The sequence below is a fragment of the Bufo gargarizans genome, chromosome 3, assembly GCF_014858855.1.
Source record: "Bufo gargarizans isolate SCDJY-AF-19 chromosome 3, ASM1485885v1, whole genome shotgun sequence".
Taxonomy (NCBI): domain Eukaryota; kingdom Metazoa; phylum Chordata; class Amphibia; order Anura; family Bufonidae; genus Bufo; species Bufo gargarizans.
Genome location: NC_058082.1, coordinates 554,134,585 through 554,161,156, shown reverse-complemented (window position 1 = coordinate 554,161,156; position 26,572 = coordinate 554,134,585). Strand labels below are relative to the sequence as shown.

At 42.2% G+C, this 26,572-nt stretch overlaps 1 protein-coding gene across 12 annotated transcripts in view; it reads left to right on the top strand.

Moving 5' to 3' along the window:
- ZBTB20 (zinc finger and BTB domain containing 20) overlaps positions 1-26,572 on the top strand; it is a 707,334-nt gene that overhangs the window by 67,153 nt on the left and 613,609 nt on the right. For 7 of the 12 annotated variants that reach the window (XR_006388154.1, XM_044284168.1, XM_044284169.1 and 4 more), the window contains exon 1: positions 18,480-18,715. The exons of 2 other annotated variants lie outside the window; for them this stretch is intronic. The gene's annotated coding sequence lies outside the window, so the exon portion shown is untranslated. Of the gene's footprint in view, positions 1-18,296; positions 18,396-18,479; positions 18,716-19,433; positions 19,513-26,572 lie in introns of those variants that run through there. 3 more of the 12 variants (XM_044284167.1, XM_044284170.1, XM_044284174.1) reach the window with 3 other exon arrangements.

Here is a 26,572-nt window from a genome sequence, read left to right as displayed (position 1 = left end):
GTAACCTTCACAAAGCCTTTCCTGACAACATGTCCTCAGCCCCCGTACCTCAGCATATAGCCTGCGCTCGGATCGCATGGGCTGGGAGTATAGATAACATTGTGATTCATGATATGTGCGGTTTTATGTGGGGCATTTGCTATAAACATGTACAGTATGATCTGTTACTGCACCATGCACTCATTTACATCTTTTACTTTTTTATTTTTTTGTTATATTTGGGGCCCGTCCAATACCAAGTATTTTAAGCCATTATGTTAATCTTAATAGGTTATTTATTCTTCATCAGCAACCTGGCAAGTATTGTGCATATATCCCCAGGACTCTCTTATAATCCTATGCAGATTGTTAACCCACCAGCGTGCCACATCCACCGTGGCCATCTCCGGGACCCATACAATGGAAATGGTGGCAGCAGTAGAGTCCATCCTCTATGCTGTGCAGAATTGTATATATTCAGATTTCACATACAGTGCCAGGGCCAAGACTGTCCTCGAGGATAGGAGGTATTAATCCGTGTTCACAAGCCTTGCATTTGCCTGTGGCGGATCCTAGGAGTGCTTTTCCGAGAACTCGCAGCACCTGCTCTGTGGGCTGGTGATAGTCATTGCTCGGACTATTATCCCAGGTGGTCAGGGGGAAGGTTAGTCTTCACTGCAGTCAGTGTACATCGCCCGATGATCAGTGGAACACCTAGCCACCTGCATTACATAAGGAAGACTCGTATACATTACTGCAGTAGTATATAGATATATACCAGTATCTAGTTATTACATAAGGAAGACTCGTGTACATTACTGCAGTAGTATATAGATATATACTGGTATCTAGTGCATTACATAAGGAAGACTCGTATACATTACTGCAGTAGTATATAGATATATACCGGTATCTAGTGCATTACATAAGGAAGACTCGTATACATTACTGCAGTAGTATATAGATATATACCGGTATCTAGTTATTACATAAGGAAGACTCGTGTACATTACTGCAGTAGTATATAGATATATACTGGTATCTAGTGCATTACATAAGGAAGACTCGTATACATTACTGCAGTAGTATATAGATATATACCAGTATCTAGTTATTACATAAGGAAGACTCGTGTACATTACTGCAGTAGTATATAGATATATACTGGTATCTAGTGCATTACATAAGGAAGACTCGTATACATTACTGCAGTAGTATATAGATATATACCGGTATCTAGTGCATTACATAAGGAAGACTCGTATACATTACTGCAGTAGTATATAGATATATACCGGTATCTAGTGCATTACATAAGGAAGACTCGTATACATTACTGCAGTAGTATATAGATATATACCGGTATCTAGTGCATTACATAAGGAAGACTCGTATACATTACTGCAGTAGTATATAGATATATACCAGTATCTAGTGCATTACATACGGTAGACTTGTATACATGACTGCAGTAGTATATAGATATATACCAGTATCTAGTTATTACATAAGGAAGACTCGTGTACATTACTGCAGTAGTATATAGATATATACCGGTATCTAGTGCATTACATAAGGAAGACTCGTATACATTACTGCAGTAGTATATAGATATATACTGGTATCTAGTGCATTACATAAGGAAGACTCGTATACATTACTGCAGTAGTATATAGATATATACCGTTATCTAGTGCATTACATAAGTAAGACTCGTATACATTACTGCAGTAGTATATAGATATATACCGGTATCTAGTGCATTATGTAAGGTAGACTTGTATACATGACTGTAGTAGTATATAGATATATACCGGTATCTATTTATTCCATAAGGAAGACTTGTATACATGACTGCAGTAGTTTATTTTTCCAGCTGCTTTTCTCATCCTGTAGGAGGGTCAGCTTCTTTATGTACCTGTATCTAGTGCATTATGTAAGGAAGACTTACGGTATATACATTACTGCAGTAGTTAATTTTTTTCTTTGGTGTTACAGCTGCTTTTCTCATCCTTTAGGAGGTTCAGCTTGTATATATACCTGTATCTTGTACATTACATAAGGAAGACTTGTATACATTACTGCGGTATTGCAGTTTGAGCTGCTTTTCTCATGTTGCTTACACGCTCATATCTAGGGCTCTCCACAGAACTGTTCACAAGCTGCATCCATCATTAATAGTCTCTTTTAGGCCTCATGCACACGACCGTTGTGTGCATCCGTGTCCGTTGTTCCGTTTTCCGTGATTTTCTGCGGACCCATTGACTTTCAATGGGTCCATTGAAAACTCTGAAAATGCACCGTTGTTCATCCGCGTCCGTGTTTCCTGTCCGTCAAAAAAATAAGACCTGTCCTATTTTTTTGACGGACAACGGTTCACGGACCCATTCAAGTGAATGGGTCCATGAAAAAACACGGATGCACACAAGATTGTCATCCGCGTCAGTGATCCGTGTCCGTAGGCTACTTTCATACAGACGGATCCGAAGATCCGTCTGCATAAAAGATTTTTCAGAGTTGAGTTTTCACTTAGTGAAAACTCAGATCCGACAGTATATTCTAACACAGAGGCGTTTCCATAGTGATGGGGACGCTTCAAGTTAGAATATACTACGAACTGTGTACATGACTGCCCCCTGCTGCCTGGCAGCACCCGATGAAATTAATACAGTAGAGGGAGGGAGGGGGGGCCAGGGGGGGCCCGTCCTGGCAGCACCCAATGAAATTAATACAGTAGAGGGAGGGAGGGGGGGGCCCGTCCTGGCAGCACCCGATGAAATTAATACAGTAGAGGGAGGGAGGGAGGGGGGGCCGGGGGGGGGGGGGGAGTGCACTGGCCACCAATGAAATTAAAGGGAACCTGTCACCAGGATTTTGGGTATAGAGCTGAGGACATGAGTTGCTAGATGGCCACTAGCACATCCACCATATCCAGTCCCCATAGCTCTGTGTGCTTTTATTGTGTATAAAAACCAATTTGATACATATGCAAATTAACCTGAGATGAGTCAGAGTTTGAAAATGTGACTCTTCTCTGGTCACACAAGTAAGATATGACTCTTTTATGTTCATTTGCATATGTATCAAATCGTTTTTTTTTACACAATAAAAACACACAGAGCTATAGGGACTGGGTATTGTGAATGTGCTAGCGGCCATCTAGCAACCCATATCCTCATCTCTATACCCAAAATCCCAGTGACAGGTTCCCTTTAAAACTGGGGAGGGAGGGGGGTCTGCCTCCTGCTGCCTGGCAGGCCCTGATCTCTTACAGGGGGCTATGATACGCTCAGTTAACCCCTCAGGTGCGGCACCTGAGGGGTTAATTGTGCATATCACAGCCCCCTGTAAGAGATCGGGTGCTGCCAGGCAGCAGGGGGCAATCATGTACACAGTTCGTAGTATATTCTAACTTGAAGCGTCCCCATCACTATGGGAACGCCTCTGTGTTAGAATATACTGTCGGATCTGAGTTTTCACGATGTAACTCAAATCCGATGGTATATTCTAACATAGAGGCGTTCCTATGGTAATGGGGACGCTTCAAGTTCAAATATACCATCGGATTGGAGAAAACCCAGATAGGGACTCCTGACTTTACATCGAAAGTCAATGGGGGACGGATCCGTTTGCAATTGCACCATATTGTGTCAACGTCAAACGGATCCATCTCCATTGACTTGCTTTGTAAGTCAGGACGGATCCGTTTGGCTCCGCACGGCCAGGCGGACACCAAAACGACTTTTTTTTTTTTTACTTTCCTTCATGTCTGTCGATCCTCCAAATATCACGGAAGACACACGGAAGAAAAAACGGACACAGATCACGGAACAACGGAACCCTGTTTTGCGGACCGTCAAAAAAATACTGTCGTGTGCATGAGGCCTTATACTGTCACTATGCTCCCCTTTTGAGCTGCAATCTGTGAACGATGTCATGTGTCTAATTGGTGAATGAGGAACCTGCTGGGGTTAAGCAGGACACAGGAACCGCTGTACCACTCGCTTCACTTGGCTACGGCAGCGTAAGGCACCACCTCTTGTTGGGATGTTTTATACAAGGTGTCCCTAAACAAGGTGTCCTCTAAAACATTATATATTCATGCGCTATGGAGCCAGGCTGTAGGTGTTAACATGTAAGAAAGGGTATTCACATAATTTTATGATCATTGGTGCATTAACCTTGGGGCCCCCTACCGATCATGCGAATGAAGGAGCACTGCTCCCCCATTGTTGGTTTTTCCATCATGGTGGTGCCCTGGCCTGCAGCCTGCTTCATGCAATTAAATGATGAAAATTAAAGGGGAAGCCGTGCTACATTAGTTCCTACATCCCCTTCATTCTCTTGATTGGAGGGGACGATCCCGGAGGTTGGACCACCAACAGTCATAAAGTGATGGCATCGTTAGACCCACCACCTAATCACAGCAAGACACGTTTATGTTTTGGATATAGTAAACGCTTAACAAGAATAACAGATCCGTCAACAGCAGCTTGATGACAACTTTCAGGTTGCAAGGTGGAGTTTGTGCTTTGATTTTTGTTTAGTAAAAGTCAGGAAGATTTATAGAGATAAACCAATAGTCAGTAGAGGTTGGAGAGCCCAAAACCCCACAGGATGCGGTTCTTAAAGGAGCACCTGTAGTATTCAGATCAGGCAGCCCCTTTAATTAAAGGAAGTCTGGGGAAAGGCATGACATTTCTAAAACCATGTAGTCTTGTAGTTTTACGCACTCTTATTTGGGTAATTATTATTATTTTTTTTTTTATTGTATTGGTGATAGCGCCACCATGCCCTTCAGATGATCGATATCACACTGTGTCTGGAGCTTTTCCAGACACTTCATAGCTGTGACGAGAAAACCATTTGCTCCAGAACTTGGTCCCCACTTCAAAGAGCGAGCGTGTGTTTCCCATGAGAACTCTGAAGTCTGATTCTGACGCTCCATTATAAAAGCCAGAAATAGCGACCTCAGAACATGGAAATAATGTCCAATTGTATCCTGCACTGTGCAGCTATGGCGGTTATGTAATATTACTGTATTCGACTCCTTGGTAATCGGCATGGAGCCTTCCAGTGTCCCGTATACTATTTCTGTATAGACATGAGAAGAAAGGGCAGAAATACATGATTTTTTTCCAAAAGCAGAAATCAACAATTTTTGGAATCCTACACGAAATGGAATGCTTTTTTTTTTATTGGTTTGCATTATTTTTATGATATATTTTCATTTTTTTTTTTTTCTTTGTGACTGCGTTATATACAGTTTATGCTATTATCAGTAGAAATTTTAAAGGTTATGGACACTCGCACTGAATTATAATATAATATTTTTTTTTTAATTCTTCATTTGCTTTTTAAATGGTAAAATAAAAAAACTTTCTAAATAGTCTTTGTTAAAAAAAAATCCTATCACCTTGATGCGGCAAAGTGTGTGCAAGTCCTTCACCTAGCTGACTGTCCAGGAAATTTGACATACAGTACAGACCAAAAGTTTGGACACAGCTTCTCATTCAAAGAGTTTTCTTTATTTTCATGACTATGAAAATTGTAGATTCACACTGAAGGCATCAAAACTATGAATTAACACATGTGGAATTATATACATAACAAAAAAGTGTGAAACAGAAAATATGTCATATTCTAGGTTCTTCAAAGTAGCCACCTTTTGCTTTGATTACTGCTTTGCACACTCTTGGCATTCTCTTGATGAGCTTCAAGAGGTAGTCGCCTGAAATGGTTTTTACTTCATAGGTGTGCCCTGTCAGGTTTAATAAGTGGGATTTCTTGCCTTATAAATGGGGTTGGGACCATCAGTTGCGTTGTGGAGAAGTCAGGTGGATACACAGCTGATAGTCCTACTGAATAGACTGTTAGAATTTGTATTATGGCAAGAAAAAAGCAGCTAAGTAAAGAAAAACGAGTGGCCATCATTACTTTAAGAAATGAAGGTCAGTCAGTCCGAAAAATTGGGAAAACTTTGTAAGTGTCCCCAAGTGCAGTCACAAAAACCATCAAGCGCTACAAAAAAACTGGCTCACATGCGGACCGCCCCAGGAAAGGAAGACCAAGAGTCACCTCTGCTGCGGAGGATAAGTTCATCCGAGTCACCAGCCTCAGAAATCGCAGGTTAACAGCAGCTCAGATTAGAGACCAGGTCAATGCCACACAGAGTTCTAGCAGCAGACACATCTCTAGAACAACTGTTAAGAGGAGACTGTGTGAATCAGGCCTTCATGGTAGAATATCTGCTAGGAAACCACTGCTAAGGACAGGCAACAAGCAGAAGAGACTCGTTTGGGCTAAAGAACACAAGGAATGGACATTAGACCAGTGGAAATCTATGCTTTGGTCTGATGAGTCCAAATTTGAGATCTTTGGTTCCAACCACCGTGTCTTTGTGCGACGCAGAAAAGGTGAACGGATGGACTCTACATGCCTGGTTCCCACCGTGAAGGATGGAGGAGGAGGTGTGATGGTGTGGGGGTGTTTTGCTGGTGACACTGTTGGGGATTTATTCAAAATTGAAGGCATACTGAACCAGCATGGCTACCACAGCATCTTGCAGCGGCATGCTATTCCATCCGGTTTGCGTTTAGTTAGACCATAATTTATTTTTCAACAGGACAATGACCCCAAACACACCTCAAGGCTGACCATGAAGGAGAATGATGGAGTGCTGCGCCAGATGACCTGGCCTCCAGTCACCGGACCTGAACCCAATCGAGATGGTTTGGGGTGAGCTGGACCGCAGAGTGAAGGCAAAAGGGCCAACAAGTGCTAAGCATCTCTGGGAACTCCTTCAAGACTGTTGGAAGACCATTTCAGGTGACTACCTCTTGAAGCTCATCAAGAGAATGCCAAGAGTGTGCAAAGCAGTAACCAAAGCAAAAGGTGGCTACTTTGAAGAACCTAGAATATGACATATTTTCACATTTGAATGAGAAGGTGTGTCCAAACTTTTGGTCTGTACTGTATGGTGTTTCTGACTGCTCTCTCTTCTCTGCCCCTCCCTTCTCTCAGTGTTAGAGATAGCAGGGAGGGGTAGGAGGTTGTACATGGCCGACTAGAGAGGGAAGTATTTATGGAGGACTACACACATGCTGTAGATGGGAAGGAAAGCGCACACACGACAGGGGGAAGACAACAGCTTCGTGCATCTCATAATGCATCATGCATTTAGTCCTGGGCACCTATACACATGAAAGGGGCCGTCAACTTTGCACAACCTCTTTTTTATTGTGTCTGTCCCTTGACAATCAGAGGATCATAGGATGTTCCCCTGTTAAGATCCCAGCAAACTGCTGTAATTTCTAGGAGAACCTGACAGCAAGTGTTCAGTTTCCCTGCAGTGCCTCTAAAGGGGAAATAAAGCATTGCATGGCGCATAAGGGTCCATTCAGACTAGGGTTGGGCGATATACCGGTATTAACGATATACCGCAGTATTAAGAATCGGCGATGTGGCGATATCGCAGTTTCTTAATTACCGTGGTATTTTTAGTGACGTCATAGGGGCAGTCGCACTTGAGTGCTGACTGCCTCTAAAACGTCCAGTGCACATAACAGCCGGCACAGTAGAGAAGGAGAAAGACCCTCACTGAAGAGAGGAGTAGGGGAGGGGCTGTGGCCTCTGCACCACCAATGAGAAGTGAAGAGAGGAGTAGGGGAGGGGCTGTGGCCGCTGCACCACCAATGAGAAGTGAAGAGAGGAGTAGGGGAGGGGCTGTGGCCTCTGCACCACCAATGAGAAGTGAAGAGAGGAGTAGGGAAGGGGCTGTGGCCGCTGCACCACCAATGAATTGAATTACCCTCAATACAACTATAGACTGCGAGTGCCAGCCGTATCCCATAATAATAACAGGAAGAGGTGAACCGCGGCAAGTAACCCCTCAGGTGCGGCACCTAAGGGGTTATTGGCGCGGTTCGGCGGGATCCCGTCATTGAGACAGATTGTGGTAATATGGCTGTAGTGTGTAGGGACTAAGACCCATATGGGAAGCACTGGTCTTTATTAAATGACCCCCAGTGTTTTATTTGGCTGAAAGGCACGTTTATGATGCCAGTGTGCCCTTCCTGACAATGTGCACCCTGTGATGGGCGCACACTGAACAACCCATTTATCAGGGTTTTCCGCTAGCATGTGCCATTGTCTATGGAAGTGCCAGAGATAGTGGATCGCTGTTATCTCCAGCACTCCCATAGAGAATGAATGGAGCAGCAGGGGGCACTCCCGACCGCTCCATCAGATGGTGGGGCAACTAAGAGATATTACTGTATGGGGGCATCAAGGAGACCTTATAATGTATGTGGGCAACAAGGAAACAAAAGTACATGTTTTGAGTGTTTTTTTTGTTGTAATTGGGCGTTTATTGCAATATATATCATTATCGCAATAAATTTCTTAATATCCTTATCGTGGAAATATTTTTGATATTGCCTAACCCTAATTCGGACGTCCGCATCCGTAGTTACATTTCACGGCCCTGCAAAACAGATAGTGCATGTCCTTTTCTTGCCCTGCGGACATGAATAGGCATTTTTATCACCGGGCCGGCCATGTGCAGTCCGCAAAATGCGGAAGGCACATGGCCGGTGTCCGTGTTTTGCAGATCCACACTTGTGGATGTGTGGATGGACCCTGATGCACAGACATGTTGAGTTCTTCAGAGATAAAAACTTTTTGCAGCTGTTCTCTGATGTGGTTAGTAGATGAGGATCTACTCGTGCTCTCTCTCAAGCAGGGCGTTGATGACCGATATCTTCTCAGACAACAGATTTAATGTCCAAACTGTGCTTTATTTTTATTTTTGGGCACCACAGAAAATACAGGTTATTCCTTCCCAGTTATACCTCACTGGGTGAGGTGAAGTTCCAGCACCGCCAAAACATAAACAAAACAAAATAAACATATTTTTTTTCCGTGTCCATTCAGTTTTTTTTGCGGACCGTATACTGAACTATTTATTTCAATGGGTCTGCAAAAAAACTGAAGGTACTCTGTGTGCATTCCGTTTCCGTATAGTCCGTATTTCCGTTCTGCAAAAAAGTTGAACATTTCCTATTATTGTCCTCATTACGGACAAGGATTGTACTGTTCTATTAGGAGCTAGCTGTTCCGTTCCGCAAAATACGGAATGCACGCGGACATCATCCGTATTTTTGGCGGATCCGTTTTTTGCGGACCGCAAAATACATACGGTCGTGTGCATGAGGCCTAACACAAAGTTCTGAGCTAACTTACCTATTGAGCACAGGTCACACTCAGGGAATCAGACTTCAATAGCCAGCCAGCTTCCTAGGCTTCTCCAGGCATAACGCCTTCCCAAACTGACAGCCCGGGATGTGCTTTTATTTCCCACTAACAATCCCAGCTAAACTCCACCTGGGGATCCCTCAGGCTAGGGGAGAACATGCCGTGGAATAGGGGTGGACTGGGGAGGTCCCACTACAAACCTACCTTCCCAGTCCAAATAAAATCCAGCCCTTGAAGGTTAACAAAAAATTGCTCCAGCAACTACGTTTGCTGAAGCCAGCTCCATCTTCCTGGATTTTACTTGTCTCACCCAGTTGAGGAACCTGGGTGGGATATACACCCTTCCAGGACTTTACCGTACTCTTTACCACACTATATTAAGGTATTACCTAAAGGCCCCATGCACATGACCGTATTTGTTTGGGGTGCACAAACTGCAGATCCTCAAAACACAGATGCGGTCTGTGTGCCGTCCGCATTTTTTGCAGACCCATTGACTTCATTGGGACCGCGGTCGGCATTTTTTGGACATGTTCTATCTTTTTGCGGAACAGATATATGGATGCAGAAAGCACACAGATTACCTGTGTTATTTCTACGTCCGTATGTTCATTTCTCAAAAGGATAGAAAACGTCCTATACTTGTCCTCAAAATGGGGACATAACAGCGACAATATCTGTATTTTGTAGATCCGCAGCTTGCCAACCACAAAATACATACGGTCATGTGCATGAAGCCATAGGCTGAGTTCACGTCTCCGTCAAGGAGACAGGGCAGGCTGTTACGGCGGAGAGCAGCCTGCTGGATCTCGCCGGATTCTCTACTTCACCGCCAGATTCCTATTGACAGTAATGAGGTCCAGCGTGATCTGGCTGCTTTCTGGTATAAATGCTGGGTTCCTTTTGCCAGCAGGCAGCATTTGTACCGGATCTCCTTGACAGAGATGTGAACGAGGCCTAAGTAAAATAATGATATATATATATCTGTGCTATAAAAGGGAAATTTAGTCCTGAAATATGAGACAGTATAGCATATGGCAGTGTACCCCAGTCAGTGGCTCTCGGCCCCTTCATGTGTCCTCCCGGCTGTGGAGGTTAAAGTATTGCTAGAACTTGGTACCAGAGTCATCACCGTATGGTTGGCAGTTAACACTAGAGCCAACATACCTTGAAGGCTACATGTGTCCACCTCCGCAGCCAAATGTGTCCCAGTGCATCTAAAATAAAACATGAAGCAACTTGGCAGTAGGTTCTCATTAAACATTTACTATCGTTTTGTATCTACGTCTCTGTGCAAACCAATGTGTCTCCATGGTAACAGACAACAAACCCTGTGTAGTCTGATCCTGCAGCCACACTGTCCTCCGTCATCCTCTGACTACTGCCCGACTCATCAAGTGTATGTTAGAATTAAATTGGAAACATATAGAAGGGAGTATGACTGCAGGGTCAGACTACACAGGGGTTGTTTGTTGTCTGTTACCATGGAGATGCACGGGTCTGCCTAAGAGCTGAAATAGCAAAACTATAGGGAATGTTTAATTCTCTTGTAGAATTGCTTTATGATTGATTTAAAATGCATGTGGGCAATTAACATGGTGATTTCTAATGTGGGAACCTCTTACATATGGGGGGATTTCTGAAGGCTGGTTCTCTGTGTAGTTTGCACTGGTATGAGATGCAGGTGCGGGTCTCATCTCCGGCTCTTCATGTCCCAGAAATCCAGTCTGTGTCAACTATGATCCAAGCTGTGATTTATATCAAGTTCTGGCATAAATTATGGTAACTTTGTCGCGCTCCTCAGGGCTCATATACAGTGCCGCCCGTATGTGCGGTCCCCAATGCAGCAGACGGATGCAGATCCATTCAACTTGAATGAGTCCATGATCCACCCCCCCCCCCCCCGGAGCAAAATAGAACATTCAATTGAATGGGTCTGCATCCGTGTATTGGGGAACCACCGTATGCGGCCTGCAGCACGGGCACGGAGTCCTTAAGGGAGAGTTCACATCTCTGGTTCATTTTCTATTCTTCTGGTCCGTCAGTAGAAAAGAAAAACACGGATCCTGTCAAATAAAATAAAACTGATCCTGTGCATCCTTCATGCACATTTAGGCTCCGTTTGAGCCATTTCCATCTGAGATCCACTTTTATATCTGAAAAAACGTACCTCAGACAGAATTGGCTCAAACGGATGCCAAATGTGCATAAAGGATCCACAGGATCCGTTTTTTTTCTGTTCTTCTGACCGATCAGAAGAACGGAATAGGAAATGGAGATGTGAACTCTCCCTTAGGGCTCATGCACACAACCGTAGGTATTTTGTGGTCCGCAAAACACGGATCCGCAAAAAAAGAAAAAAAAGTCCATGTGACGTCTGTGTTGCATCAGTTTTTTTCGCAGATCCATTGTAATAATGCCTGTCCTTGTCCGCAAAACGGACAAGAATAGGATAGTTTTTTGTTTTTTTTCAAGCCCCCTTGAAGTGAATAGTTCCTCATATGGATCTGTGAAAAAAAACGGAATGGAAACTGGAAACTAAATACGTTGATGATCATTCAACTTTTTGGATGTTTCTAGTAATAGTATAGAAGTTTGTTCAGAAGTTTTTCCGCGCTTCTCCTCTTTCTCCAGCGTTTCCGTTTTATCCTCATGTAGTTGGATCTGTTAACCACTGCCCCTGGCCGGCAGGTGTTCCCTGGTGGTTGTAGTCCTTCACTCCCTGTCATCCTAGTATCTGTTTTATCCAGCACCTCTCTGTAATCTGCTTGCTCGTTGCCTGGGGTGACCTCACACGTTGCAGAATTTTTCCAGCCCCTCCCCTTCCACACCCACGTCACACCCACTTTATTTAGACTTGGCGTGAGAGGGAAGAAGTCGCAGATTGCAGCGCAACTAGCTGTTGCGCCACAATCTGCACCTGAAATATGTCTAATATTGGCAAATTTCATCTTAATAAATGACCCCCTATATCTCCATTGAAATAAATGGAGTCAATCAGCTACAGGAAATCCACAACAAACAGCGTTTGCGTGCTATTTCGCTGCGGAATTAATATTCGAACGCGGTATTGACACTTTTCATCCCCATAGGCTAACACAGGGGATGTCTTTATGTTGTAAAAAATTCTGCAATCTGTGAGGGGGGAACCCTAAGGCCCCTTGTAGACGAGCGTGTCCAGATAAGGTCCGGATGCGTTGCGGGAAAATGCGCGATTTTTCAGCGCGAGTGCAAAACATTTTAATGTGTTTTGCACGCGCGTGAGAAAAATCGGCATGTTTGGTACCCAAACCCGTACTGGGACTTCTTCACAGAAGTTCGGGTTTGGGTTAGTTGTAGTGTAGATCGTATTATTTTCCCTTATAACATGGTTATAAGGGGAAATAATAGCATTCTTAATACAGAATGCATAGTACAATAGCGCTGGAGGGGTTAAAAAATAAAATAAAAAAATTGAACTCACCTTAATCCACTTGTTCGCGCAGCCCGCTTCTCTTCTGTCTTCTTCTTTGAGGAATAGGACCTTTGATGACGTCACTGCGCTCATCACATGGTCTATCACATGATCTTTTACCATGGTGATGGATCATATGACAGACCATGTGATGAGCGTAGTGACATCATCAAAGGTCCTTTTCCTGTGCACAGCAAAGTTGAAGACAGAAGAGATGCCGGGCTGCGCGAACAAGTGGATTAAGGTGAGTTAAATTATTATATTTTTTTTTTAACCCCTCCAGCCCTATTGTACTCTGCATTCTGTATTCAGAATGCTATTATTTTACCTTTATAACCATCTTATAAGGGAAAATAATAATGATCGGGTCTCCATCCCGATCGTCTCCTAGCAACCGTGCGTGAAAATCTCACCGCATCCGCACTTGCTTGCGGATGCTTGCGATTTTTACGCAACCCCATTCATTTCTATGGGGCCTGGGTTGCGTGAAAAACCCAGAATATAGAACATGCTGCGATTTTCACGCAACGCACAAGTGATGCGTGAAAATCACCGCTCGTGTGCACAGCCCCATAGAAATGAATGGGTCCGGGTTCAGTGCAGGTGCAATGTGTTCACCTCACGCATTGCACCCGCGCGGAAAACTCGTTCGTGTGAAAGGCCCCTCAGGGTGCGTCCATATGGGACATAAACCGAGCAGAAGAAAAATGTGCCGTAATTGTGTCCCAAATCTGTCACATGTGAAGGATTTTTTAATGGATTTTTCAGCAGATTTCAGCATATGTATTTCAAAATGAAAGTTACCAACTTTTTTTCTTTCCGTTCTTTAAAATGTATGTAAAAAAAGAAAAAATGAATGTGTGCGATATATTTAATTTATTTTGTGGTGTCTTTTAGTTTTTAGTTTTTTGATGTTTCGTACATGAGGGTTTCTTTTTCTAGGATTTTGGAAGGAAAAAAATAATAAAAATAAATAAAAAACCATGCCACAATCTGCACCTAAAATACGTCTAATATTGGCATATTTCAGATTAATAAATGACCGCCTTAATAAACGACATGCTGCATTGTGGGGAAAAAAACCTTACAAACCCAAAAGGCGGTGTATAAAGTCTTTTCAGTATTTTGCTGCTGACATTTCTCACATGGCGATGAAAAAAAACCCTCTCGTTAAAACTGCAAAATGGTCCATTGTTAAAGGACGTTTTTTTCACTAATGCCTTACGAAAATGAAAAACGGTCCCCTTTAATTGTATGCAAGCTGGCGGTCAGTGAAAACGGACAAAATAGAACATATTCTATTTTTTTATGTCTGTCATTCACTGGTCGTCACAAAAACTGCGAACCCCATAGACTGTGAATAACCCCATAGACGACTATCGTTCTTAAAAAAACTGACGTGTGACGGCCATTTAAAACCATCCATCACGCATTTGTTTTTTAACGTCATGTGAATCTAGGCTTAGAGAATTGAACAGTAATGTTTTTGAAAAGAAAAAAAATCCCTGTGGATAAAAAACGCCAGCTAAAACGCATCCAAACACAGTGTGTGAATCCAGCACATAGGTGCATGTTTATATTGGACGCAGAGAAGTGTATGGGGCTTCAGTGAAAAACGCAAGCAAGTGCGAATGCAATGCGTTTTTCACTGATGGTTGCTTAGGCTCCATTCACACGTCCGCAATGTGTTTTGCAGATACACGGAGCCACGGATCCGCAAAACACGGAAAGCGGCAATGTGCGTTCCGCATTTTGCGGACCGCACATTGCCAGCACTAATAGAATATGCCTGTTCTTGTCCGCAATTGCAGACAAGAATAGGACATGTTCTATTTTTTTGCGGAAACGGAAGCACGGATGCGGAAGTGCGGATCCGCAAATGTGGATGCGGACAGCACATTCCGGCCCCATTTGAAAATGAATGTGTCTGCACCCGTTCCGCAAAATTGCGGAACGGATGCGGATCCATTTTGCGGACGTGTGAATGGACCCTAAGAGATGTTGTTTGTAAACCTTCATTATTTTATCACGCGCGTGAAAAACACATCAAAACGGATTGCACCCGCGCAGAAAAAACTGAACGGAATCGCAGACAAAACTGACTGAACTTGCTTGCAAAATGGTGCGAGTTTCACTGAACGCATCAGGAGCCAATCCGTCACACTCGTGTGAAAGAGGCCTTATAGTCTCCTTATAGCACCCTTAGGCCTCTTGCACACGACCGTATGGCTTTTTCAGTATTTTGTGGTCCGCAAAAAACAGATCCGCAAAAACTGCGGATGACGTCTGTGTGCATTCCGTTTATTGCGTAACGGAACAGCTGCTCCTGATAGAACAGTCCTATCCCTGTCCGTTATACAGACAATAATAGGAAATGTTCTATCTTTGAACGGAAATACGGAAATGGAAGGCATACGGAGTACCTTCAGTTTTTTTTGCAGATCCATTGAATTAAATGGTTCCAAATACGGTCTGTATACAGAACTAAAAAAACTGAACGGAAAGGGAAAAAAAAAACGTTTGTGTGCCTCAGGCCTCTTTCACACGAGCGTGACGGATTAGCTCCCGATGCGTTCAGTGAAACTCGCACCATTTTGCAAGCAAGTTCAGTCAGTTTTGTCTGCGATTGCGTTCACGTCACACATTGCACCCGCTCGGAAAGGGGCCTTATTGTCATTTGCAGGTAAAACAGCTGTTTTGTAGCAAAATCATGCGGTATCTTAATTTAAAAACTTCCGCCATGGCTTTTGGCTACTTTGGGGCTGCGTCAATGCTACCCCCTGTGACCCCCCCCCCCCCCCCAAAAAAAAAATAATAATAATTGTCTGCGTTGAAGAGAGACTTTATAAAAAATATCACTTTTTTCGTATTTTTTATCCAAGGACATTCTGTTTAATATGAACTGAACGTCAGCCTAACCTGTAATGGCCGTTCCTCAGGTTCTTCTACATTTGGAGATATCTAAACTCAGGGACGTAACATGAAGCTTTACAGCCGGTTCAGACCTGAGCGCTGTGTATGAGCGATTCTCCGGCGTCTCACATACGCGGCTCCGGTAGTATGCGAACGCCCATTGTCGCGCGTTCCCGGAAGTCTATGTACGGGAACGCGCGACAAGACGCCCCAAAGAAGCTCCTGTACTTCTTGGGGCGTCGGGCGTTTTACAGCGCGATCGTACGCGCTGTAAAACGCTCAGATGAGAACCATTCCCATAGGGAATTATTGGTTCTTGCCTGTTGGGCGTTTTACAGCGCGTAGGAACGCGCTGTAAAACGCCCGACGCCCCAAGAAGTACAGGAGCTTCTTTGGGGCATCTTGTCGCGCGTTCCCGTACATAGACTTCAGCGGGAACGCGCGACAATGGGCGTTCGCTTGTTCCGGAGCCGCGATTGTAAACGCGCATACAATCGCGCATAAAGAGCGCTCCATCCCGAACGCTCAGGTCTGAACCTAGCCTAAGGCCCAATACCGACTCTGTACCAGAGCCCCGCCTGCCATGTGCCATTTTTACTGGTGTCTTCCCATGTGGCAGAGACCTTTGACTCCCTAAATTCCAGGATCCGGGTGTGATATCTGTGTCCGCGCCCCTTAGTGTTCAGCACCCGGCTCTGTAGTTTATGCAGATTTTCCACACGGATTTTGCGCGCAAACTTCTGTGTTTCGACACCAAAACTGCACCAATATCTGCGGATGTCGTCATGGATTTGCCCAGGTTTCACCTTTTCCATTGCACTGAAAATCCACACGTTTTGGATTTTAATATCCGCACCGCAAGTCAACTTACCCGCCGAAAATTTCCACACTGTGCAGTTGAGATTTCTTCTACTTATAGTAGTTGGCACTGTGTTATGCGGGGGATTTTCAGCGCAAAAATCAGTGCAGAAAATCTGCACCTTATATGTACCGTGTGCATGTGGCCTTACAGTTACACCCCAGTTTATGATTCTAGGGGTAGATGACAACCGCCATCCACCATCCCACAATAAGGCCAGGGCTACACGGCGACCTTTGCCGTTTAAAAAATGTATTACGGTAATGGATTCTGATTTTGGGTACGGCTACACGACAACATTTATGTTGCACTCCATTTTTTTATAATGGCAGGCTATGCTGTCGCACTGCCAAGTTGGATTTTCTGTCTTGTCACAGATGCAGCATGGAGTGCGACATAAATGTCGTCGTGCCGCCGTACCCAAAATCATAATCCATTACCGTGATTAATTTTTTAAATTAATATAAAGGTATTTAAAAATGAGTCCATGGGTTCCGACAACGCTGTGTGGTTCAGGAGTAATAAATTAATTTATTTTTTAATTTCACGTTGTGAATTTTCCTCTACATTATTGTATGTGATATAATTGTAGTGACCGGATATTCAACTATTTCTATAGAATTACTGTATGAACAATGAGATTTCTGTCATTTATGGCAAATGTATCGCCTAAAAAATAAATAAAATCCAGTGTCAGTAAAGAAAAAGTAGGTTTCGCTAATGCATTGATGAAAATAAATAGCAGCATGCAGTAATTAAGCATAACTCAATTTTGATTGCAGTGATTTAGTGCAATGCCTCTTTAATAAATACGTCTAAGGTATAATTTGCCCGGCTGCACCACGAGGGAAGCGTTGGCACCTTGCTGATCTCCCAGGGAGCCTCCACATACGACGCCTTCCTCTCTACAGAATAGAAGTTTCTTGCTGCCTTTTTGCACTGATTTTTCTTACTTGTACTGTACCAGCTGTTGGACGAGTGGGTTGGCGCGCTGTGCGCCGCGCTGGGGTGGGGCAGCACCCATTGCTAGCATGCCATTGGCTATGACGCGGCCATGTTTGACATAGGGGTAGCTCGGTTACTTTTACATACAACTTACATACGTGCGTCTTTGTCATGTGAGGGCGACGAAGGGATGGATGTGTTTTACTGACATAATTAACCCCTTTACGTCCAGGGTTTACGCTCTCGGGTCCTTATTGTATGGTCTAAATTTTAAACAGCAGCAAAGAAACTTTCCCTTAAAGTTTTATCACCCTCGGCTAGGGCTGGATTTTATTTCTCTATTTTTGTAAAAAAAAAAAATTATATATATATATATATATTTTTTTTATTTTTTTTTTATTTTTTTTTGCAAGGCTATTAATTTGCTCTTGATGTGCTTCCATTTAAAATAAACCTTGGCCGGAGTTTTAATTGGGCAAAGGTTCTGTGTACCATTTATTTCTGTCCTGGTAACACTATGTACTATATGCATTGCACCTGTTCAGACATAAGTACTGCATATTATTCTAACTGCAGGGACAGGCGCTCCCCCCCCTCCCTGGTCCTGGGCTGGAGATTGCAAGAATATTTCTGCTTCTTTTTTAATTATTATTATATTTTTATCTAGTATTTTCTTTTCTCCCTCCCTGACGTCCAGTGAGCTCCCAGCTTGTGTTTTCCTTGCAGCTCACAGGACCGTGCAGCTTTAAAAAAAAAATTATTAGGGAAGCAATTATGCATGTCACCATTTTTCGTGACCGAATAGGCTGTACAACCTCTGACAAAACGAGTGACATTAATATATAATCAGTGCTGAAAAACAATGCTGGAGCAGAGGAGGAGAGGTGGGGCTGCTCCTTTGCGAACTGTCTGTGTCCCTGGTCCTTTTTGGCTGGTATCTCCCCCAGTGTGTTAGTCAAGCAGTGTTGAACCTGTTGCTGCAGTAGGCGAGTGAGTATTTTGCTTGCTAGATAGAGGAAGGAGGGCTGTCTGCTGTCTGGTAGGAGGGCATTGTCTGTGTCTTTCTCCCTCGATCACACACACACATACTCTTGCTCGCTCTTTCTCTCTCTCTCTCTCCCTCTCTCTCTCTCCCTTTTCCACTCTCTCTCGTCTCTGTGGTTTGTAAGGTAGGTTGCAGTGTGTGTATATACACAAGATCAAGCGCAGGAAAATGGACTCATTAGACAGGCAGGCAGTCATTACCACTCACACTGTAGTTCCAGGGAGACTCCGATTATAAGAAGACAAACTCAGCTCTGGGGGACAAGGTAGGCCAGTTAACTTTACCAGAAAAAAAATTGTATCCTTTTTTTTTTCATTTTGTTTATTATTATTATTATTCTTGTTGTTGTTGTTGTGATTGTTATAGGTTTATTTGCAATTTGTTACATTTCCAAAATGTATCAAGCAAGTTCCAGTTCTGAATTGCTCAACATGTTTCATGGGCCTAGCCCCAAAAAGCTATTTTTTTCTTAAAATTTTATTTTCATTTCATCCTCCTTCCACAGTTATTTGTGTGTTTATGGGTGTGACCGCAAAGGCCGTCCGCATTTACTTTATTTGTCAAATTTACCTCCTGTATTTTTTTTATATTTTATAATTTCGGAGCTTCTCTAATGAAATCAATATCAGGCTCCCGTTAAAAGTCTCCTCTGTATCTTTCCAGCCTCAGGATGCCGAATCCTGTATTTGCCTCTTTTCATTTGTGCCCAGATGTCCTGCTGATATTTACCAACTGTTTTGCAGCTTCTGTAATGTGACTGTGACCCCCCCCCCCCCCCCAAAACTGACGTCTGTCCTTCCCGCATTAAAAGTTGGCAAAAAAAAAAAATATAAAGAGGGGTGAAAAAAACTTATCCGGAGCAGGTTGTTGTACGTTAAACTTTGGACTGAATTTTCTGTTCGGTATTTTTTTTTCTTATTGATTTTGGGCCGGAGCTGGATTGCATCTCTCCCTCCCTTCAATAATTTTTTTTTTCCTGTTAGGAGCTTGTTTATTTTTGGGAACGGATGGGAGAACGGAAAGGTTACAGTCTTGTGCGTCTCAACTTTTCAAGTCTGGGAGGTAACGTTCCTTATTGCAAATATGAAACTTTGGAACAGGTAGTCTTGGAAAGAGAAGTGCCTGCTGTTAGGTGTGTCTGCCGGGGAGGAGGGGGGTGTGCCATTGTCCCTGCTAGAGACATTTTTTTACTGTGTTAGAGCCATTTTGTATTTGGGGACAGAAATAAGAGAACGTAGATTACAAAAAAAAAAATCTAAATATCCTGAAATATCCGGCGTGCTTCCCCTGGGCCTTGGGCCATTGTTTGGAAGGCTTTTCGGCAGAGTTGTGTCAGTTTTGCAGCATGGGGAGAGAGATCTGCTGGGAATGAGCCTTCTGTGTGAGTCTGTATCAGTGCATAATCTGCTCTTCTCCTCTCAGATCTTTTTTTTTTTTTCTTTCCACGAGTAAAACTGTTGCTTTGCTTGTTCTAGAAATGAGCACGGACAGTGCGAGTCACCGAGAGTTCAGAAAAATTACTAAAATGGTTTTTATTTTGGTTTGTTTTTGGAGACTGATCCTGGTCAGAAATTAGGAAGATGGAAGGAAGCAGTTGTTTCTGCCTTACTGTTACTGTGCTGTTTTTGTGTTGTGTTTTTTTTTTTTTTTTGCTAACCCTCTGGACCTTTTGCTTTCAAGACAGAGTGGTGCAATATCACTTGCACCCCAGTAGCTTATTATAATCGCCGTTTTCTAGTTGCTGCCCACTTTTTAGTGAATGCCAGTGACTTTTTTTTATTTATTTTTTGTACATCCAACAGGTATCAGACCATCCAGTTTTTGGCCACTTTGATCTTTAGGCGTTAGGACCTGGCTGAACTGCATATATGCATAATGTATAAATATGTACTTCATTTTTTTACTTTTTTTTTTTTTTTTAACTATTCACCACCAGTATAGTATGGGCTTTTTTTTACTTATTTATTATTTTTTTTTTTCCTGTAATGTAATGTTTTCTTCTTTCCCTTGATCCCCCAACTGTAAACTGCTCAGGCGTAGGATGCATGATGTACACAGAGAGAGTGGCCAAATGAGAGGAGTGGAAAACTACAGCCTTTGGCCATTTCGATCACCAGCAGAACAACAACAAGAACTGGATTTTCAGTTCAGAGGGAAATGTGACTTGTCTGATGCAGCACGTATTCCCTGTGAAGTGTGCCCGGAAATAGATGGACATGGAGAAGTGCGCTCTGCACGAAGGGTTACAGAAACTTACTCCGTACTTTGCATCGCTTTTGGCTATGATTTGCATTTTTATATCTTCAAAAATATCTATATATATCTATTGCTTGGGCACCAGCTTTTCCTACTGTGATTAATCTGGGGACAAGATGCCATTAAGAAAACTTTTGATTATAAAATATAAAAAATCTTCATCCAACGTTTTATACAAATGATTGAGAAAACAGTTTGGTTGCTATGCAAAAAAAAAATTAATTAACCAAATCACATGATCAGCTTTAGCCTGTCTCCTGTCCAGGCCCGAGATGCGGTGTCTGGGCCAACAGTACCATTCACCGGCATCAAAAGGCGAGATTTCATCACGTTTGCGAGCGTCCATATACTCTATTTAGTCAGAGAACTTTTTGCAATGTGAGGATGGGTGTTGAGCGTCACCATAATGTCAACTAAGCCTGACCACTAATTTACATATTTAAAGAGCCACGGTTTTGGACCCCTGCCCCACGCTTTTCAGTTAGTAGAGTAGTTAGTTTACACCCCCCAATTATAATTACATTAAATTAGGGAATTAACAGGTATTCGTCTTTTTATACCTTTTGCTCCTTGATATATATATATATATATATATATATATATATATATATATATATATATATTCATATAAACTAGCATTTTTGTTTACTGCATTAAGTATAATTTTTATTTTATTTTTCATTTTTATTACCTTTAATCAAAGTTTGCCAATATTGGGCCTACACGGTTTGACCAGATTCATAATGTCGGATAATAGGCACGCATCACTATATTTTCTAAGAACCCATTGAATATAGATGCAAAGTTTTTGGGACTTTGGAAAGTGCTTGCGATGGGGGGGGGGGTCGCAGAAAGGAAGTTGGCATTGGCCGCCATAGAGTCCATACAGTAAATCCATTTAGAGAGCCATTATAGTAGGGTTTAGTGAAGGCCCATGTGTAGACTGTTCTGGTGGACGCAAAAAAAAACAAAAAAAAACAAAAAACATTTTGCTTTAACCGTTTATTTCCTGATGCTGCATAGGGGTTAAATGTGTCCCCAGAGTGGCAGGACTATATAAAACAATGTGACTGGCATGGTGTATTCACATGACTGTTCTGTATGTAAAGTTATCCATTACCAGCACGGCATACACCCAATATTTTATCTCCTTTTTATTGTTTATCTCAAAGTTCCAGGGCCAAAATGAAAGAATTATCGGTACGTGCCAAGATCTCTCTGCAGTTTACCAGCCCCCTGTACCTTCTGCATCAGACCCGTCTGAAAAACACACACACGCTATATATGGTATATAAATACACACACATACAAACACGCTATATATAAATACACACATACAAACACGCTATATATAAATACACACATGCAAACACGCTATATATAAATACACACATACAAACACACTATATATACACATACACACATACAAACACGCTATATATAAATACACACATACAAACACGCTATATATAAATACACACATACAAACACACTATATATAAATACACACATACAAACATGCTATATATAAATACACACACATACAAACACGCTATATATAAATACACACATACAAACATGCTATATATAAATACACACACATACAAACACACTATATATAAATACACACATACAAACACGCTATATATAAATACACACACATACAAACACGCTATATATAAATACACACATACAAACACACTATATATACACATACACACATACAAACACGCTATATATAAATACACACATACAAACACGCTATATATAAATACACACATACAAACACGCTATATATAAATACACACATACAAACACGCTATATATAAATACACACACATGCAAACACGCTATATATAAATACACACATACAAACACACTATATATACACATACACACATGTGATATATAAAATTTTCACTTTTTTGCTAACATTTTATTTTTATTTTTTTCATTTTGAACAGTTGACATGTGTGATCAGATATTCCGAAAGGGACAGATTTTTAACCCTTTTATCTTTACAGCTACGTGCAATGCCATAACGTTTAATTAGAGTCCCCCTCATGTATTTAGGAAGTACAGCGTATGTATGTTGTAGTCATGTGGTATATACAGCAGGGGAAATTAAAGTAAAGAAAAAAACATATTTTTTTCATCTGCCTGGCACTGGGTTTGGCATTTTTTGGGAAGGATGATTGGGTCGGTGGCGGTGCACTATCCACACAGCGGCGTTATGTAGTAAACTGTTTACTTTTCTTTTGGTTTATGATATTACATCAGGACCCTTCTGAATCTGATAGAGGGGCGGCAGAGGTGCTAAAGCTCCTACTAATATCCCTGATGATAGGAACCACAATGATGGTCGTCATTCTAAAAATGATCAAAATAGCGTGGGGGTGACTGGGCGCAGCACACGGTACACGGACAAAGCTGCCGAGAGGGATTTATTGTGTGTGTTGTTGTTGTTATTATTTATGTATCTATTTATTTTTTGTTTTAGCCTCTGCTCCTAATATCTATCTTTCTATCTCTGTCCATATCTATCTATTATCTACCTCATATCTATCTATCTATCTATTATCTACCTCATATCTATCTATCTATCTATCTATCTATTATCTACCTCATATCTATCTATCTATCTATCTATCTCATATCCATCTATCTATCTATCTATCTATCTATTATCTACCTCATATCTATCTATCTATCTATCTATTATCTACCTCATATCTATCTATCTATCTATCTATCTATCTATTATCTGCCTCATATCTATCTATCTATCTATCTATCTATTATCTATCTCATATCTATCTATCTATCTATCTATCTATCTATCTCATATCCATCTATCTATCTATCTATCTATTATCTACCTCATATCTATTATCTATCTCATATATATTATTTATCTATCTATCTCTCTATCTATCATGCCTACTTTATCATTAAGTACTGCCTAAAAATGAGTAAATTAATATTTTGTGCCCAGTCACATTTTCTGAATCTATATGTATACTGATGAACCCATAAAGATACATTACCACTGGACAGAAACACTATAGATTTTTCAGCCGCTGAATTATGGGAAGTAAATCTGTAGCATTTATAGTAGCAGAAAAATGGATGAGATTTTTATTAAATCTTACCCACATGCTGCAAATAAAAGGTACATTTTTTAACCGCAGAATGTCCGTGTTTGCTGCGGATATTCCCTTTTTGCAGCACATAGGGTGAAGTCCTCGCAAAATGTGACAACTCGGCCTGTAACTCATTTGGACTTTGCAGAAAATGTGTAAATTTTGCATCTGGTGGGAGCCTCCGATTTTCATTTGGAGGAAAGCAGAGGTTTATTGGACGTTCTGGATGTGATGCATGTTATGTAGGGAGATTGGCTCCAGAATATGGCACATAGGCACACAGTGACACTCGGAGTGCCTGAGGAGTTTGGGTGTGCCGCCATACAGGCTCCGTGCCAACCCTTCTTCCGTCTTCAATGGACCATAGCCGTTGTGTTTACCATATATCCTGATGTTCCACTTTCTTGGTTCAAAGGTTTATACCTTTGAGGACCAGGACAGGATATTAACAGTTTTCGGTAATGACTGTTCTACCTCTGAAGAGCGTAGCTTCTTACAGGAATAGTGGCGTATTGTATACTCACTGCAAGTGTCCGCAAACCCCTTGCTATTAGAAGCCCATACCGTAAGATGGAACATTTCATCAGTATGCTCGATAACTACATCTTATGGAAAGTCTTCGGTTTTTTTAAATGCCATCAATGCTCCGGTTCGTGCTGCAGCCCCAATGGATCTGTTGTGCTCAAAGTGGGAAATTGTAGACGGTCAACCTTTATTATTGCTATTGAGCCGAGCAAGGATGGATGGATATTTGCGAAGGTGGTTGTTGTTGGATATAGGTGACACTTTTAGACCTATGGTCTCAGCACCAGAGCTTCACCCCATTTAGACCTAAGGCCTCATGCACACGTCCGTTGTAGTGGTCCGCATCCGAGCCGCAGTTTTTGCGGTTTGGATGCGGACCCATTCATTTCAATGGGGCTGCAAAAGATGCGGACAGCACTCTGTGTGCTGTCCGCATCTCCGTTGCTCCGTTCCGTGGTCCGCAAAAAAAATTAAACCTGTCCAATTCTTGTCCATTTGCAGACAAGAATAAGCAGTTAGATCAATGGCTGTCGTGCCGTTCGGCAAATTGCGGAACGCACACGGACGCCATCCGTGTTTTACAGATCCGCAATTTGCGGACCGCAAAACACACAACGGTCGTGTAGATGAGGCCTAAGACTTAAGATATTTTGCCCAATGGCAGTTTCAAGACTTCAAGAATCACTTTTGCTGAATTTTTATTTCCCCAATGCATATTGAATGATTTTGAATAAGAATCTCCTGTCTTGTGTATACAGCTCCCGTGCAGACCTTAGTGTCTCCATGGTAACAGACTACGGACAAACCCTGTTCAATCTGATCTTGTAGTCATGTGTCCTTCTACTTTTATCTACTTCCTCTTATAAGGTCGATGGTTTTCAAGAAGAGGAGGCAGAAGAAAGAGAGTAAAGGCGCATTTACACGTGTCAACCGAGGAGGCGATTGTTGGGAATGGACCGTTCCTTCCTGATAACTGCCCGCTCGTCAGTGGAGGTGAAGATCTGCATTTACATGAAGCGATCTCCTCCACAGTATGGGGAAGAGTTATGGCTACCGCTATTGCTCATCCTCATACAGATTCATTATTTAATGATTTTATTTTTCCGCATGAAAGATCATTTCACCCAATGAATGAGTGTTTTGCTCGTTTTTTTGGCCGATTAGGAGCACATTTACACAGGCCTATTATCGGGAGCGTTCATAGTAACCCTCGTCCCCGATAAGTTGGGCCGTGTAAACCCACCATTACATGTATGACAGGGTCTATTTGTAGTCTGTCACCATGGAGACACATAGGTCTGCATAGGAGCTGTATCAAATACAGAAGGAAACTTTATTTTTATTTTTTTGTGTTGCATGCATTGGAGCATTGGCTGCAAAAGCATAGATACCTTTGCAGTGCTAAATGCTTTGGACACCTATGACATGGGAGAGGTTATTTGACATATGTTTGTTATGTGAAAGTGGTTTCCTTTTTTAAAAAAAAAATGAAAAAGTTGCACTAAATGTCAGTGCAATCTCCAGTCCTATGTTCGTTGTCAGACCCCCTAATATTAAGTTTGAAACCTGCTCCTAGTTTCAGACTTTTCTCCTCACAGTAGGGCCTCATGCACACGGCCTTATGTACAGTATTTTGTGGTCCGCTAAACGTGGATCCACAAAATACAGATGACAGGACATGTTCTGTCTTTTGTGGAATGGACATACAGATGCAGAAAGAAGATGGATGTCAATAGGTCCGCAAAAGAACGAATGCAACATGGCCGTCGCAACAGATGTCAATTGTATTTTGTGGCTCCATGTTTTGCAGACCGCAAAATACATACGGTCGTGTTTATAAGGCCTCATCTGTGTGTCCTCCCAGTAATACAAGCTGGATCTGTGTGTTCTCCCAGTAATACATGCTGGATCTGTGAGTCCTCCCAGTAATACATGCTGGATCTGTGTGTCCCTCACAGTAATACATGCTGGATCTGTGTGTCCCTCACAGTAATACATGCTGGATCTGTGTGTCCCTCACAGTAATACATGCTGGATCTGTGTGTCCCTCACAGTAATACATGCTGGATCTGTGTGTCCCTCACAGTAATACATGCTGGATCTGTGTGTCCCTCCCAGTAATATATGCTGGATCTGTGTGTCCCTCCCAGTAATATATGCTGGATCTGTGTGTCCCTCCCAGTAATATATGCTGGATC